General features: G+C 38.6%; 1 pseudogene; it reads left to right on the top strand.

Annotated features, from left to right (window-relative positions):
• Positions 1-1,036: 1,036 nt before the first annotated feature.
• Positions 1,037-1,899, top strand: LOC105545875 (annotated as a pseudogene).
• The last annotated feature ends 16,397 nt before the right edge of the window (positions 1,900-18,296 follow it).

Here is an 18,296-nt window from a genome sequence, read left to right as displayed (position 1 = left end):
CTTTCACATTTGACCTTCCACATTTCTACATTATTAGACTTTTATAACAAGCATTACTGTTGTAAGAAAAAAACCTGAACAGATTTTTCCACCAAAAACTTAATGATGTATTGTTTTATTTATTATGACATGTTTTGTTGTTTGTGTTGCAAATAACTCTCGGAAAGTAACACCATCTGAATAAACATTGATTTATCTAGGCTGTTAAAATGCTCGAGTCCATTCATTAACAAACTGCATTCTCACCAAGCATAAATGATTACCATGGTAAGCCCAGAAAGAAATAAACCTTGTTAAGACTTCCATAAGAAGTGTTATTTAACTGGTTTTGTAGTCTGTGGCCACTAGAATTTTGGCTCTAATTCTAAAATATGGTCCACTAATCACATATAGCCTAATCTATATTGCAGCAATAATTTTAAGTTATCTTTAGAAGTGTAATTTAAAAGTACTTTGGAAATACAGATGAAAGGTAGAGTCACATTTGGTTATAAGGAATGTCTTGACTGCTTTGAATATAATTGGGTAATAGCAATTGGTCAGACCTGTGCATTGAAAAGAGTAATCTGATAGCTACATGTAATATAAATTGGAAGGGCAAAAGAATGGTAGAAGTCAGAACTCTGCCAGAATAAATCAGCTAAAAGGCAGTGAAGATGATAAATAATGAGAAAGAATCAAGCACTTGTCCTACCTTTCATATAGAAGCTGTACTACTGATAATGAAATAGTAGATAAGGACAATGATGATTTAAAAACATTAGAGGACATATGATCGTGATAGTGGAGATAAGAATGAGCAGAAACTACTTAGGGGCTGAGGAGACAGCACAAAGATGACCGAGATAGTTCTTGTTTCAGGGATATAACGTTGAATTTTTAAGAAAATACTGATTTTAAAAAATATATACAATTTTATATTTTATATTTGTTAAGTATACCTCAATAAATCTGGGAGAAAAATAAAAGCGTCCCAGTTGATTCTAATGCGGAAAAAAAAAAAAAAAAGAAGAACTAGGGCTGCGTGCACGGCATGATGGCGGTGGAGTACCTGCCTGAGGAGAAGGGACGCCGGCCCGGTCAGGCCTCGGCGCGGCCCACGCGCTTGGCTAACACGCTCGCTCCCGCCTCCCGCCACAAGCCAGCCACCGCGGAGGCCTTGTCCACCAGAGGCCGGGTGCGTCTCATGGAGTTGGAGCTGTACTTCCTCATCATGCGGTACCTCTCGGCAGGTCTGTGTTGGAGAGCGGCCCAGGTACTGGTGCATGAGTTGGAGCAGTACCAATTGTTGCCGAAGAGGTTGGACTGGGAGGGCAATGCGCACAACACGAGCTACGAGGAACTGGTCTCGTCCAATAAGCATGTGGCTCCTGATCATCTGTTGTATTGCCGGCGCATTGGTGCTATGTTGGATAAAGAAATTCCACCCAGTATTTCAAGAGTCACTTCTTTACTTACCGCAGCAAGGCAGTCTTTGCTACGTACAGCGAAAGGTACCTTAATTTGAGGAAGTGTTCTGCTTCATATCAATAGCTTAATAATTATTATAATTGTGAAGTAATGTAAGCATTGTGGAAGAAAGGTGATAATGTAACTATAAATCACGCTGTGGACTATAAAATTCTCTGCATTTAGCATAGAACATTGAATTTTATTACCTAAGTGTTTAAAATGGGTCCTTCTGCATTAAAAAGTTGATAGAGATATAGATGTTAAGCTAAAAAGCTTGAATTTATTCTGAGATGTGTTTGAGGTTTTATCAACGTGAGTTCCTAATTTTCCATTTTGTAGCTCACACATAATTTCATTGAATGTAATTGTATGTGTCTAATAAACTCTTTAAATGCTAGAATTTCATTTGATATAAGCCCTTTGTTATAAAGGGAAGTGATTTTCTAAATTTGGTAGCAGCTTGAAAACAAGCATCAAAAAATGTAAAATTGCATGGTTCTTTTTTTCCTAATTTCATTTTTTGCAAAGTTATGTGCTAGCAAAATGTTTGGAATTGCTATTCTTCTTCTGTTAGCTTGGTGATATATGACTTGGACTAAGTGTTTGTATGTGATATAATCTTTGTGTACATGTGACTAAACTGCTAATAGCCAAATACTGTTGGTTTTTCTGATCCTCAGCATACATCAAGTTCATTCCATGATTTTGTTTTTATTATTATGAGCCATTGCTGATGCAACGCTGTCTCTTAGATGCACCACCAGTATTAAGGTTAACTGGGAAAGAACAACCCTCCCTCTTGGTTCTGTGCCAGACTGGTTTGTTAGCTGTAGTTGTTTCTTAGTGCCCTAGTCATGCCACACTGTGGCACTAATCAGGAAACTGTTTATATTATTCCTCTTCTGCGTCCCTATTCACTTTGTAATTATTCTATTTTAGCTGGTTATATGGTAGTTATTTAGTGGCCTGTTTTCCTTTGTTTTCTTTGCTCGTGTCAAGTTCCATGTCGTTGTTTTGTGATGAGCCATGATTTAGAGGTGGCAGACCTTAGAAGAGACTTCAGCAAGCTGCTCCAGGGTAAAGGCCATATTTTCTATTTGTTTTGTACTAGTACCACAAGAGGATGCCTTGTAACCGCTCTTTGGTCATGATTGTGGTAATGAATCCATCCATGTAAAATGCAATATGCCTGTTAGTTTGGGGCACCCGAGGCTCAATAGAGGTTTAGTATGATGCCTTCCCTCTCTCCTCTGAGTTGTGAAGAAACTAATTTCTCACAGGGTGACTGCTTATAACCTATGTTCTGCCGCTATCTCCTATAGAGGAGAACAGACTTTTTATTTTCTTAGTGCATTTGCTGGTAGGTCAAGGAGGGATGGACTTTGAATTAGTGTTCAGATTCACAGATCCTACATATGTGCTCTTCAGTAGAGGACTTTCTGTGATCTTAAAACAAAGGGAAAGCTATATAATTTATCAGTACTTCCAAAAGAGAGAGACTAAAGTCATGGCAGTGTTGGCCAAATTAATTTTGAAACTGAACAAGTCATGAATTTTCATATAAATCAAAGACATTAAATTTTTCCTTGTAAGAGCTTCCGTTTTTGAAAAGTTGGATCAGTTGTAAGACCTTTTATTTTTAATACTGCATGGTATAATTCCACATTGAGAAATAAACACTTGGCATTAAATGGGACTTGGCGTCAAAAGATCTGGTTTTCTGGTCCATTTTTACCAATCATTTGCTGGGTATATCTTCAAAGGTCCTGGAACCTTTGAGTCTCAGTTACCTCACTTGTAAATTGGCAAAAATACCTACCTCAACTCTGGTTGCTGTGAGGATTCAATGAGATAACGTATGTTGAAAGCACCTTGTGAATTGTAAAGGGCTACACAAAAGTTAGTTGTTGTTGCTGCTGTATCTGAGATGTGTTAATTTTTTTTCCCTTCAGAAATAGTCTAATAAACTTACAGGGCTTTTCTATTAAATTATATTAGTTGGTAAACAGTTTATTACAATGTAAAAAAAGAATTAATATGTGAATACAAAATTTTGATATTTTAAAAGCACAGTTGCAGCAGTATTGGAAACTAAAACAACGGCATAGGAAAACATGGCGAGAGAAGAAAAAAATACCTAGAAGGGCAAATATTAACAGAATCAAACTTTATCAGAGAAAAAAAAATGGCCTCAGATTCTTACTTTGACGTTTCTGACTGAATTTTATACCTTTTCAATCGGCACTTCTAAGAAGTTTGGCACAAATTTGAGGAATGCCAAATTTGTCAAAGACTCCTCAAAGACTAAGCAGTACCTATATCCGAGTTTAAGTTAGCCAGAAAGCAGAGTTACCCATAACACCACTTTCTCTTACTTTTCCCTTCCAACTTTTATTTTAGATTCAGGGAATACATGTGCAGGTTTGTTATATGAGTAAATTGCATGTCACGGGACTTGGTGTGTGTACAGATTATTTCATCACCCAGGTAATAACCACAGTACCCGATTACTTTTTCTATCCTCACTCTCCTCCCACTCTCCACCCGCAAGCAGACCCCAGTGTCTGTTGTTTCCTTCTTTGTGTCCATGTGAAATAGTAAATTTTAAATATAGGTGGATTTAGACATAAGGATATTTGGCAGGCAATGGAAATAGGTGCCTGGGGCTTTGAAAAGGTTGAAAATGTAGATTTGAGCCATCACTAAAAGGGTGATAGAAGCTACAAGAGTACATAAGATAAGCCAAAGACAAACAAAACTGGAGAGAAAGAACAGGGAATGCAATCATGGACAGTACTTGGAAGACAATTGGGAGAGGTTACTTAGGGGTGGGGAGGATTTAAAAAAGTAAAGCATCCCTGAAACCAAGAAATGAAGCTGATGTTCGAAAATGTAAGGGAAGAATATTTTGTAAATGCAGAATATTTTGTTGATTTTTCACTGTAAAAAGTTGACTTATAAAAACAATTCTATTTTCCATCAATTTTCACAGCTCGAGAATCAGTCCCAGAAAAGATAAAAATTATTTTTCTACCGGACACAGTGGCTCATTCTTGTAATCCTGGCACTTGGGAGGCTGAGGCGGGTGGAACACAAAGTCAGGAGATCGAGACCATCCAGGCTAACACGGTGAAACCTCATCTCTACTAAAAATACAAAAACCAAATTAGCCAGGCATGGTGGTGGGCGTCTGTAGTCCCAGCTACTCAGGAGGCTGAGGCAGGAGAATGGTATAAACCTGGGAGGCGGGGGTTGCAGTGAGCCAAGATCGCACCACTGTACTCCAGCCTGGGGGACAGCGAGACTCCATCTCAAAAAAAAAAAAAAAAAAATTTCATTCTACATTATTGAGAATTAAAATTACTCAAAGAAATATATTGCATTTTATCTGGCTAAATTCCCCCCAGAGAATACAACTCTTGTTCAAAATGTATTCAAATTACCCCTTTGTCATCAATGACAAAATTTCGAATTCTGCAACCTTTGGTCTACCCAGGAAGGAATTAAACCTTTTCTTTTGAGTTACTAAAGATTTCATGGGCTTAAAGTATAAGCTAACATAAACACACCAAATATAGCATGCAATTGTGAGTCAAATAATTTGAGTCAAGTAACCAAGCTGGAAAACACAAACTGGGGTAAGCAAATATAAGAAATTATATGAGGATCCAGAGGTGTGCACCAGTTGACAAGCCATGTTTAGGTACAGGAAGGATACAGACTTGAGAAAGAAGGGAAAATTTCACAGGTTAGCGCATACAAGCAGAGTCTAGCACATGAATGATATTCACAGTCTTGGGATCATGGTATCCTGTTGCTCTCGCCTGATCTATGCCTCACTCAAGGGCTTACTTACTTTGCTACAGAGCCTTGACCTGAATTGTCCTACATCTTTTAGCATCTTTAGATGCTAAAACTTCCAGAAACCTTTAAATTTAAGTATTCAATTTATTACTCATCTTCAGATTACTAATATTTGTTCCTGTCTCATGTTTTTTCCTAGCAGCTCATACCCCGATCCAAAATTCATATTATACATATTTTTTTCTTTTTGGCACTTTATAGATTGTGCTATTAGCTATTTTCAGAAATCCGATTAAACCTTAGACCCTATATTTAAAGTTTAATATTTTTATCATCACCACTGTATTCTGTGGTATGAAAGTGACCCAAATTTTCAACATGAAATGTATTTGTTATCCTGCCTATTTGCAGTTTGGGAAATCATTTTCACTGCTCAATGGCTTGTATCATATAGGTGCCACTTGTATTATTTTAAGCACCTATATACATCCCTGTTATTAAAGTGATTAAAATAAATATACTTACTGAATGTTTGAAGGAACTTTATAACATTTTTCCAGAAACATCTGTTCAATGCCACTAGATTCTGTGTTTGCACCGCCCAAAGCACACTATAGTATACTTGAGAGTTGAATCGCGCCATTGATTTGGTATAGTTTTTGTACATGGACTGAGAAGTAATTTTATTCTCCTTGTCATTCAACATTTTCAAGGATTCATCAGCAATAGCTTTGTATAATTTGCTCTCTCTTTTTGAGAAGTAAAAGAAAAAATTGGACATGTATGTGTTGCCATCCTAAATAGAAAATTAATTCTATGTAAATCTGATAATACGTGTCAGGATAATAATTCTTAAAGTATCTAAATTACTGACTGTTTTGTTAAGGACTATGTATCAATTTTTCATAAAACATATTGACATGTTACTGATTTATATGCCAATCCCCTGTTACTTGGCACCATAGAAAAGTTCTTTGTGTAAGATAAGGAATAAGGAGGAGTATGAAATCAGAGCCTGCTCAATATGCTAAAACTTCAGTTGATCTATTTATAGAAGTAAAGTGATTCAGATCAAACAGCAAATCTCTGCTTATTTTCTTCCCTTGCCCACTAACAATCTCACATATTCACCAGCATATATTCCACCTTTGCATATGTGACAAATTCAGGACAGTTTAATATAATTCTGCAAACATGGATTGAATTCATTGTATATGTGCATTGTTCTTTGCACTACGAGAAGGCAGAGATAATTGGTACAGCCTCTACCCTCAAATAGCTTATAATCTTATAAAGGCAGATGGATAGCTAACTATATATAATACCAAGCAGAATAAATCTTTACACAGATGTAGAAACAAAATAAAAAACAGAAACGGAGATTAATTCTTGTTGAGAAAAAGGAATCACTGTAGGCTGTCTAATCATTGAAGAGTACTTGCTTTTCTAATAGGAACCTTCAATATTGATTTTTCTGTAAGTCATTGCAAATGACCAAAACAACACAACTGATTTTATATATTTCACTAGATATGCCACTGATCTCTGAATTCATTAATTCAACAAATATATATTAAGCGTCTATTATGTGACAGGTATGTTACCAGGAATGCAACGATGGAGATGATTCGGGGTTTTTTTGTTTGTTTCTTTGTTTCTTTGTTTTGAGATGGAGTCTCACTCTCTCACCCAGGCTGGAGTGCAGTGGGGGCAATCTCAGCTCACTGCAACCTCTGCCTCCCGAGTTCAAGCAATGCTCCCTGCCTCAGCCTCCTAAGTAGCTGGGATTACAGAAGCCCACCACCACACCTAGCTAATCTTTGTAATTTTTAGTACAGATGGGGTTTCACCATGTTGGCCAGGCTAGCCTTGAACTCTTGTCCTCAGGTGATCTGCCCACCTTGGCCTCCCAAATTTCTGGGATTACAGGCATGAGCCACTGTGCCCAGCCTCAGTCTGGCCCTCAAGGAGACTACATTCTAATGGATAGAGAAAAGACATGAAAACTAATAAACCTTATAAATCTTAGAAGTTTTGGAGTAGAACATAACTAAGACATAAAGGGAATAAAAACATATATAGCAGTCAATTCTTTTTCCTAAAAGTGTGAAGTCAAACATCACTAATTATCAGGAAAATGCAAATTAAAAACCACAATGAAATACCACCTTACAGCTGGGTGCAGTGGCTCCTGCCTGTAATCCCAGCACTTTGGGAGGCTGAGGCGGGCAGATCGCCTGAGGTTGGGAGTTTGAGACCAGCCTGGCCAACGTGGAGAAACCCCCTTTCTACTAAAAATACAAAATTAGCCAGGCATGGTGGCTCATGCCTGTAATCCCAGCTACCTGGGAGGCTGAGGCAGGAGAATCATTTGAACCCAGAAGGTGGAGGTTGCGGTGAGCCAAGATTGTGCCATTGCACTCCAGCCTGGGCAATAGGAGTGAAACTCCATCTCAAAAAAAAAAAAAAAAGAAAGAAAGAAAAGAAAAGAAAAAGCAAAGGAAATACCAACTTACTCCTGCAAGAATGGCCATAATTAAAAAAATCAAAAAATAAATGCTGGCATGGATGTGGTGAAAAGAGAACACTTTATTTCACACTACTAGTAGGAATGTAAACTGGTACAACCACTACAGAAAACAGTATGGAGATTCCTTGAAGAACTAAAAGTAGAACTACCATTCAGTCAAGCAATCCCACTACTGGGTTTCTGCTCAAAGGAAAAGAAGTCATATGAAAAAGACACATGCACATGCATGTTTATAGCAGCACAATTCACAATTGCAAAAATAAGGAACCAACCTAAATGCCCATCAACCAATGAGTGGATAAAGAAAATGCAGTAAATATATACCATGGAATACTACTCAGCCATAAAATGGAACAAAATAATGGCTTTTATAGCAACTTAGATGGAGGTGGAGGCCATTACTCTAAGTGAAGCAGATCAGGAATGGAAAACCAAGTATTGTATGTTGTCACTTATAAGTAAGAGCTAAGCTATGAGGACACAAAAGCATAAGAATGATATAATAAACTTTAGGGACTTAGGGGGAAGAGTGGGAGTGGGTGAGAAATAAAAGACTACATATTGGATATGGTGTACACTGTTCGGATAAGGGGAGTGTACCAAAACCTCAGAAATCGCCCCTAAAGAATTTATCCATGTAACCAAAAAACAACTGTTCCTCAAAAACTATCAAAATTATTTTTTTAAAGCTGAAAGATAATAGAGACTGTTTATTTCATTCCCTTTGGTTGACTACCAAAACTTCAAACTAGCAGGACAATGATCGCACAAAATCGAAGGTACAAGTGAGCACAAGCTGCTCCTGATGCATTGCTAGTTTCTCAAGAAGTGTCCCTAAAGCTCACTGTGCTTGGTGGGAAGAAACCGAGGTCAGAGGATTCAGAACCCCAGGTTCTCAGACATTCAAACTTTTAGGCTGTGGAAGGGACTGTGTTGTCACCCACAAGTCTGCCTATTTAGCAGACAAGAAATTCTTGCTGTACCACAACTATATACCTGCTAACTGCAGCATTAGGCCTATAGCAGACTTGCCCCTGGCCTACCAAGAAAGGGTTCATAGAACATGGTGAATTGAACACACACACACACACACACACACACACACACACACACGCACTTACTTATCACCATCACCATTCAAACTTGGCCAGAATAACAGTAAAGAAAAAATTTTAAGTAAAATATAAAAACAAAAACAAAAAACACACACAAGGACAAAGAGAGAAAATGGAGACAACAATATATAAGGCTTATCAGCAAAATTTTGGAAAAGGGAAAGAGTATATGCTATGCTTTGAATGTGTCCTTCAAAATTCATGTGTTGGAAACCTGATCCCTAATGCAACAGTGGTGGGTGGTAAGGCCTAATAAGAGACAACTGGGTCATGAGGTCTCTGCCCTCATGAACGGATGAATACAGTTTTCTCAAGAGCTAGTTAGTTACCACAACAGCAGGTGATTTATAAAAGCTAGCCTGGCCCCTCCTGCTCTGTCTCATGCTTGCTTCCATCTTCCATCATGAGAAGGGGTAGGGGAAAAGTATATTTAGACAAGAATTGATGTGGGCCTGATCTAAGGCAATAGCAAAGGGGAAGGAGATATAAGGACTGATTTCCAGGCAGTTTCAGAGTTAGAATCACCATTACATGTCTGAGTAGATGTGGATGTTCAGTGAAAGTATCTAGGATGACTCCCAAGTGTGCACCGCAGGGAACCGGAAGAATGATAATGTCTTTCCCTAGCAAAAGGGAAGGGTCCAGGGAAAAGAAGGTATCTGTTTGGAACATGCTGAGTTGTCATGACCCTACATGCAACTTTCTTTCAACCTGAGCATCTGTACTGGTTCTATACTCTGCTTGGAACTCTACCTAACCCCTCCCTGGATCATATTAATAAAAGCATGGATGAAAGTAAGAATAAATAATTTACAACTACAACCAAATTCACCTTTTACTGCATTTTTGTGTTCCCTTCCAATCTCTCTCTACCTATATAATTTTACTTAGTGATGCAATTTTATACTCAGCTCTTTTCACTTAAAATATTTTTAAGTATGCTTCCCTGTTATTCCATAGTCCTTATAATTACTGCTTTAGTAGCTGCATAATATTAAATCAGGCGGTACATTTTTATTTTACTTATCATCTCCACTATTGTCAAACATTAGGCAGTTCAAATTCTTTGACTATTTCATTGGATAATGTTGTAATGAGAATCCTCGTGCACATATCTTTGCATTTTGTCTTTGTGGATATTAGGAAAGTGTTTTTCTTTAGTGCCAGTCTAGTGCAATAACTCAAAAATATAAGAGAATGTTATGGATGCCTTTGGTTTGCACAGTCTCTGGAACCTTTTTTCATGTCAAATCGATGTCCCTTCTGGGTTCCTTTGTGCTCACTGCCAATGCCACCACATAATAAATGATGGCACTGTGTTCCACTGACCCCGGGCCTTACTCCAGGCTCTTTCACCCACCTCTGCCACCATGTCCTGCTGTAGACACACATCTTCCCATCCCTCAGCCCTTCAAATCGATGACACAGCTAACTATCCACTTGGTTTGGTTCTAGTGTTTGGAGGTGGGGGTGTGTGGGCAACACACTGGTCTACAGATTGCCTTGACTCTAGCCAGCCAGGAATCCTAACCTGCACCTAGGCCTAAGACATCCTACCGCATGCAGGTTCAGCTACCTGGAATGCAGTATGTTTAAGAGGAGGAATCAGACATAACGAAAACAGTGAGGCTAGTTCAAACTGTTAGGACCACTTATTTAAAACTGCCTTTCCTACATTTCTCTCACCACAGTGGTTCAGAGCGTGAACTCCACAGTCAGATTTGAAGATGTGTCCCCTGGAGAATTTTGCTTAGCCTCTGTGTACCTCAGTTTTCTCATCTCCTAATTGGGGGTAAATACATATATATATGTAAGTGCTTGGAGTGTGGCACAAAGGAAGCCTTCATAAAGGTTTACTATGATTATTTTCCTCACAACTCTGGGAAAATTAATGTAATTAGCAAGGTCTCCTAGAAAGACATAACGCTCAACAGAAAATAATAACTAGATACGTAGAGCACATATGAGAGATGTCATTCTAAGGACTTTACGCATGTCGTCTATTTAAATGTCTCAACACCACCTGGTGCAGATGCTATGACTCCCATTTTAAAGATGAGCAAACTGAGGCACAGAGTGTTAATCACCTACCTGATATCTCACAATAGGATCAAGATACTGGAACTCAAACCTAGGAATATGATTCCAAGGATATACTCCTAACCACTAGCCATACGGCCTCTCTGAACAAAGCAGCAGAAATGTAGTGGCTCACGGAGAGGAAAGTGGCTAACAAATTACCTAATTTTTTAACAATTAGATTGCTCTGTTGCTGCTCCAAGGGAAAATTTAGTCGAGTTCCAGGACACTAAAAACTATTTACAGCCTTCCACCTCCCACTTTACTTAGTGCTTTGAACAACGTCCAAATTGAATTCAGCACTTATGATCTTTCTTCTAATGCCATTGTGAGTTAATGGTTCTTTTAATCTACATCTTATCTCTCAGCTGTTGTCTTTGTGGCTGTTCCTGATTCTTAAAGTGTCAGATCAAGGGATATGAGACTTCCGTAATTCCTTCAGAGTTTAAGATTAATGAGAAAAAAAAACATGTCTGGTGTCAGTTAGATGATAATGTTCCATAGTTCTGTTTTAAACTTTAGGGTGCAGAAATTTGCTTCTAAATAAAAGGGAAAAAAAAGAAAAAACACTTTGTCTTGTGCTCATTATGCAGATGAGAAACAGTAAGGAAACAGCTGTATGAGTGCCCAGGCAGGACCTCTTAGGATAAAAAAAAAAATTGATAGTAATATTCTTTATATCTAAACATATTGTTACCAAATCATCATTGGTAAGGGCTATGCTGTGACGGTGTTCAGTTTCTCATACTGATAATGTGAAAAAAGCAGAAAATGCTATCACGTGAAGAGGACAGATGATCGAGATAAATTTGGAGGGCATTCTGCCTTTGAAGACAGCATCTCAGAAGTTCAAGAATATACTGGAAGTGGGGAAGGAGAGAAGAGAGAAGATGAAGAGGTAAGGAAAGGTCATGTGATAAAAGGTCTTTAAAGCAATCCAACGTGCTAAAGAATGTGACTAGCTTTTTCTGTAGACAATAGGACACCACTAAATGATTTGATACTGGAGTGACCAGCATTTTTGTTTTTTAATGGATTTCTGGTTAAGAAATATATTTCTGGTTTCCTAGGTAGGATGGAGGGAGGGACAAGGACAGAATGAGATTAGATGCCAAAAGAGTGTGGAGACTGTCTGCAAATAGGGTAATAAGCTAGGGAAAGGATACTGCCAAGGGGCCTGGCACTCCAGCAGCAGCAACGAAAATGGAAGGGTGGGAGATAAACTTGAGAAAGATCTGGAAGGCAGAAAGGACGAGTACTAGTAGAAGGTTACATATGCTTTTTGAGAAGTTGGGGGTATTCTAGGAGAATGTTTCTTTATTTTTAAACCTATGATTCCTTCTTAATAAAACCATCACACTTCCCCTTGGAAACATTCTTATGTGTGCCTCTAGCAGAACATGCCCATCCCACCACACTTAAAAAACACTTCTCTTTAGTTTATCCCTATTAGTCAGGAGATAATTTGTCAAACTTTATTTCTGTAATGTGTATTAAAAACAAAAATTGTTTCCAAATATAAAATTACATTTAATGTAAAATATAAATATTCACTCTACAGAGTAATCAAGACAGACTAATCTACTTCCCCAGGAGCTATCCCAGCACAGTGACTCTAGTAGGTTAACAAGCATTAACTTATTTCTCAACCTACTAGAGTCATGTCCTGGAATAGCTCCTAGGTTTCTGGTTTGGGCAGAAAGCTCAATTGTGGTCCTTAAATAAAATGGTGAAAACAAGAGAAGAGGTTTAGCAAAACGAATACTGAGTTTAAAGTGAATCAATACAATGCACTAAACTATAAAGCATTGGAGATAGGAGACCATTTCTTAGCCCTGAGTTACCTAAAACAGTAGGTAAGTGGCCTGTAACTTCACAAAAGTGCATTAATCTGAACTAGCGTGCCTGCGAGACCTCTGGAAGCAGATGCAGAGACTGGGAAAGGCAGGATTAGAGCTAAGGAGACAGGTATGAAGGGACACGTTACTTTGGGGATGATAATGGCATAAGTAATGATGGCTTTAAACTTTTGCTTCCAATTCATTTGGAAAAACTAATGACAGTTACCAGTTTTTCTATATATACATATGCGCACAATAGTGCATACAATCTCTGGGAGATTCATCAACACTCTGAAGTCTCCTTGGATACTTTACGGGATTATAGAGCCTAGATAAGAATCTCTGTACCAGTGATAGTTGAATCCTGGCTTAGGTCAACAAAGTCCAGGAGCGAACAGGAAGAGAACAAAGGTAAGAACAGAGCCCTGGGGAAACCAATGCTTAAGACACAGACAGAGGGAGATGATCTGCCAAAGATGGGCACAACAATCATAGAGGTACCAAGAAACGGATGTAAGTGGTTTAATTAAATGAAGAAATGAGATTTCTTCAAAGAGGAAATGGGGTCACATAATGCAGAGAGACTAAGCAGATTATTAGTAGGTAGCACTTGGATTTGGGCACTTGTGAAGGCTTGCTCTTTGTTGCCCAGTTTTTATTCTTCTGCCTTCTGGTAAGAGAATTCCAGATTTTCTCTGTTCCCAGGAAGATTTTCTGCTTTACTCATTCTCGGCCATATGAATTGTGTAGGAACTAACCACAGCACTAGTTCCATAGGGCTGTGTCTCCCTGCCATGAGTAACGGGTTCATAGATGGGCATGTGAACATAAGATGGTTTAGGTGAACCTCAGGATTTTATTGGAAATCCTGGGACATAGATGTTCCAGATTGTGAACAAGGAAGCAAATGGCCATGGGAGTTGATGGCAGCCTTCTCAAGACAGAAAGTCAGCAAGAAACCAAGTCATCAGTCATCCTGATACATTACCAAGTCAAGCCTTTTCTAAAGCTAGATCTACCTCTGGACTTTTCAATTTCATGAGCTCATTTAAATAAGATCTGCTGATAGTTTTAGCAGAAAGCATCCTAGCTGATAACATCTCTTTGCAAGAACTGTCTCAGTAAAATGATGGTGACAGAAAAAAGAAAGTTGTCAGCTAAGGAACGCTTGGGAGATATAATGCTTCAGTCGCCCAAAATACATGTATTATTCTTGCGGCAGATTTATTGTGGTCATTTAAAACATAATATTAGTGTCTTTGTTTTAAATTTCTTTCCTCATATGGGCTTTTGGGAACATCAAAGAACAGTGTATTCTTTTTTTAATCCTTTTCTAGGACATAGGTGATAGAAGAACAGCTTAAGTGGGGCTTCCCCCAGTTTGTTAACATACGTTGGTCAGCCAGCATTTAACTTTTTATCCACCACTTTTCCTTTCTCCTTATGTAATGTTATACAGTGTAGCCCTGTTGACTCTAGATTTTCCAACTCAAAAAAGCACAGGTAGACATTCTAGTGGAAGTTCCCTATCCAAACCTCAGCTCTCCCCTGGACCAATGAAACAGCACGCACACCAATATGCTTCTTTATTTTCATTCTTGCCCACTTTCAGTTGCTCTCTGCACAACAGAGTGATCACTCTTTAAAATGGAAAGAGGTCACATTCAGAATTGCCCAGCTACTTTCCCCTGAACTTGGAATTAAATATTTAATAGGATTTTTTGAGAATCAAATTAGGTTATACTTGTAAAGAGCCAGGAGTTGTGGCTATGCCTGCAGTCCCAGCACTTTGAGATCCTGGGTGGGAGGATCACTTGAACCCAGGAGTTCAAGGCTGCAGTGAGCTCTGACCACACCACTGCACTCCACAGTCTGGGAAACAGAGATACTCTGTCTCCAAAAAAATAATAATAAATAAATAAGAGAGCTTAGAATAATGCCCATCATGCCTAAAAAAGTGTTAGCCTCATTATTACCTGCTGTTTGCTCTGCCTGAAATAACCTTCTCCCACCTTGTCTGCTTAATAGCATACATCCATTTCAAGGCTCAATTCAATCTCCTCCCCTTTCCTTAGCAAAGCTAAGGAAGTTCTCCTCTGCACTCCCACAGACCCTAGTTTGTAGCTCTGTAATGTAACTTCCTGAATGGAGGTGCAATTTTCTATTTACTGGTCAGCATCAGGAAGCTCTGGAGAACTTTGTGTACCCAACACAATGTCTATCATTATGTGACTAACATGTTCTATGAATAAGTGGAATTATGTTCACTACTGTCTCTTTGCCCACAGCTTCTAGATCCCAAATATTAGCAAATTATCTTGTCCTCTTACAAAGCCCACATTCCTATTTATTGTAATGAATTGGTGATCATTTTACCTGCTGTTATGGTTTCCAACAACTGACCAGATGTAAAGATAATCTGCTTACCAGTCAGTAATAGTAATATTTGTTTTCTAGAGCACCTATTGTGCTGAAGAGACCCCAAAGGGATATGGAGCTCCTGGCTATGAGTAACTGGAAGGTAGTATACCTGAAGGAATGTGTCTCTGCCAGGATTTTGGTAATGCACTTAATATCACTAATCAGTTTCTTCGCCTTTAAAACCACTCTCAGAGTTGCTATGCAATTCAAGTGGAATAACAGAAACAAGAACTATTTATAAACACCAAAGGACTATAAAACCTATATCAGCCATTCTGAAACTTGACAGTCTAGTGCTATACTGTCCAATATGGTGGACACTCACCACATGTGCTACTGAGCACTTGCAATGTGGCTGGTCCAAAATAAGATGTGCTGTATGTGTAAAATTCATTACCGGTCTCAAAGACTTAGTATGAAAAAACAAGTGCAAAATATTTCATTAATAATTTTTAAGGCTGGGTGCAGTGGCTCACGCCTGTAATCCCAGCACTTTGGGAGGCTGAAGTGGGCAGATCACCTGAGGTCAGGAGTTAGAGAACAGCCTGGCCAACATGGTGAAACCTGTCACTACTAAAAGTACAAAAATTAGGTGGGCATGGTGGCGGGCACCTGTAGTCCCAGCTACTTGGGAGGCTGAGGTGGGAGAATTGCTTCAACCCGGGAAGCAGAGGTTGCAGAGCTGAGAACATGCCACTGCACTCCAGACTGGGAGACAGAGTGAGACTCTGTATCAATAATAATAATAATAATAATAATTTTTACATTGAGAATATGTTGAATATTTTGGATATAAGAGATTAAATAAATATATTATTAAAATCAATTTAATCTCCTTTAATCTGGCTGTTAGAAATTTTTAATTACGTATTTGGCATACCTTCTATTTCTATCTCTACTTCTCTAGACAAGAACTCTCAACTTCTTATGCATTTACAAACATATTGTCATGGACCTTGGTGTCAAGCATGCCTTGCAAAAAGGCATTTCAGATGACTTTTCCAACTCTTTGACCAAAGGGGTTGAAATATTTGTGATTTTCCATACTTGTAGGGACCAATATTACATTTTTTAAAAAGCCAATCAAACAATGGTGGTACCATGAAAGTCAACCCGGAGTTGACCTCATTTACTTACTAATGTTTTTACTCCCTCCCTTGGTGTCTATAGTATTTCTATCACGTCTATGTCCTTGACGCTATAAAATTATTTCTAATTCAGAGTAGAGAATTATCTAGGTCTTGTTCTAAATATGCACAATTAATACTACAAATGTTGGTATGAGTAGCAAAAGTAAAGTTTATTTCTTATTCTACCAGAACTACTTAAAATGTCAGCTGAAACAGATTTGTTTTCTGGTGGCTACTTTGGGAATTTCTCCATGAGCTACCTGCCTTTCATACTCATACAATCTCTTCTCAGAGCATTAACTTGTTTCTTAACCATAAATGAAATGGAAATCTAGTCACTTCTCCATTTCTCTGTTGGACACAGAAGTGAAAATAACCTTCCTATAAAAGCAATGGGATGATGGTGCAAAAGAGAGAAAATCAGTTACTCTGTGGTTTGAGCAGTAAAGGGTAAAATGTGGGGCCATTCTGATGAAAGGTAGGGCCTCATCAGCTGTCACTGCAATTCTACTTTAAAGGAATTATAATCTTTTAATTAAAATGTAAGCAGAGAAGCATGACTACAGAGGAGCTGATGGCATCTCAATGGCCAAGAAAAAAAAAAAAAAAAAAAAACAATGCAGGCTTTTAGTCATCTCTGTTATGACATTATTACCTGAGCCACTGAGGGGAGAGGAGATTAAGTGTGGCAGGAGATGAGTATGTGTTCTGGGTGTTTTGGGTTTGTTTTGGTGTGTGTGTATGTGAGTTCTTAAAACCGGGCCATTTCATTCATTGGTTCACTTAATAAATATTTGCTGACATCCTCTATGTACCAGGGCAGTGTAGTAAGCCTAGGAGACACAGTACTGAACAAAGTCCCCAACCCCAAGGACTTTACATTCTAGTCGAAATTCCACGGAGAAAGCCATTTACCTATGCCTATAATTTAAATTTCTCTTAATAGCCTGCTCCAGTGGCCTGCATTTTTCACCTTCCATCAGCTCCACACCAACACTGGGGCCATATGAATTAACATGACATACACATAGAATCCATTTTTAGAATTCACAGGGAACTGGGGATGATGGAGATTTAATTCTGGAACCCCCTTCCCAACTGGCAAAGCCTTCAGAGTTTTATAAATAACTCCTACTGAAAGGAACACTCTGTCCTTTTCTTAGGGCTGATAAGAAAAGGGAGCCCTTGTTACCTTTGGGTAAACAGCAATCGCCTTGTTCTTTGTCATCCTCCCTCCTCTCCTATTCACTCTAATTGCTCTTTTTGGTGCCCGCCTCCCTGGGAAGGAAGGGGGAGGGAACAGAGTGCTAGAGGATACAGCGTCGGACTGTGGTGATGCCTCAGTGTGAAAAGGGCATTCTATATGTGAGACAGAAGTCCACTTAAGGAGGTCAAGTCCTGATCCTATCATGAACTAACTAGGTGACATTGGGCAAGCCACTAAATGTCCTTGGGCCTGATTTCTGTAAAGAGAAGGTATTGAAGTAGAAAAACCTCTAAGACTCTTCTCAGTCTTATTAGGCCTTTAAATAATTTATGTAGCACAAGAATAAGTGAAGACAGAGAAATTAGAAAGTAGAAAACTAGGCCAAGAAGGAATTTGTGGGCCATATTTAATATTTATTGATAGCAATGGAAGATCAGTAAGGAGAGAAATCCAGCGTGCCCTCCAAAAAGCGACTTCAATAATGTCACCCAGTGAATAAAAGAACAGAATTTTTCCTACAGCATCTCTTAGCTATATTTTTTAGTAAGACTCAACCTATTACACAGGGGCAATTTCTCAACTGGAAGTTTCATATCTGTATTATTCCGTTTTCATACTGCTATAAAGAACTGCCCAAGACTGAGTAATTTTTAAAGAAGGTTTAATTAACTCACAGTTCAGCATGGCTGGAGAGGCCTCAGGAAACTTACAATCATG

The sequence above is a fragment of the Mandrillus leucophaeus genome, unplaced genomic scaffold (assembly GCF_000951045.1).
Source record: "Mandrillus leucophaeus isolate KB7577 unplaced genomic scaffold, Mleu.le_1.0 Scaffold340, whole genome shotgun sequence".
NCBI classification, from domain to species: Eukaryota; Metazoa; Chordata; class Mammalia; order Primates; family Cercopithecidae; genus Mandrillus; species Mandrillus leucophaeus.
Note: the sequence above shows the minus strand (reverse complement) of the source record. Positions and strands in the feature narration are given on the sequence as shown.